Raw genomic sequence first — 594 nt, 5'->3', positions numbered from 1 at the left:
GTGAGATGAGATAAAATTAGTAAATATCGAGGGAAGGGTAGTAGCGCCATAATAAAGGGGTAACTAAAGAATTTATATAAATTAGTATATAGCTTTAGAAGAAAAAGAATCAGTGTAAACGAGGGGTCTCTTGGAGATTAAACTGCAATATGAAAGAGAATTAAAGATAAAAGGGTACATAGAGAATGCGATAAATAGGAAACGCGTATCCGATAAAAAAGAAGAGATTGTGGACGGGGGATCAGGATGAAATGGCAATGCTCTGGCAGGAGATGGAAAGAAATGATCGCACGTGAATTCAGACGCTGAATGGTATAATTAATGTCGCTTCATTTTCCACCACGCTATATGCGCACATCGGCGACTGAAGGGAGGAAGGGACAATGGATCGCATTCTGTGTGATCAGGATTCCTTTTTTTGGGGGCGATGGGATAGAGGAGAATTACTCATCAATATCGTTCGCGTGCAAAAATAGAAAGCCAAGTTGGTCACGAGATTCATTTCAATGTCACGCTTCTGGTGGCATTCGCAAAGATCTGATGATGTCCATTAAGTTCTTTCCTCCCACCACTCGTGTACATAGATGCAAACTA

General features: G+C 40.6%; 1 protein-coding gene across 1 annotated transcript in view; it reads left to right on the top strand.

Moving 5' to 3' along the window:
• The window catches only part of LOC119585475 (gamma-aminobutyric acid receptor subunit beta-1-like), a 2,849-nt gene that overhangs the window by 1,414 nt on the left and 841 nt on the right, over nucleotides 1–594 (top strand). The window lies entirely within an intron of this gene.

The sequence above is a fragment of the Penaeus monodon genome, chromosome 19 (genome assembly GCF_015228065.2).
Source record: "Penaeus monodon isolate SGIC_2016 chromosome 19, NSTDA_Pmon_1, whole genome shotgun sequence".
Lineage (NCBI taxonomy): Eukaryota > Metazoa > Arthropoda > Malacostraca > Decapoda > Penaeidae > Penaeus > Penaeus monodon.
This window is presented reverse-complemented; position numbering and strand designations above follow the sequence as displayed.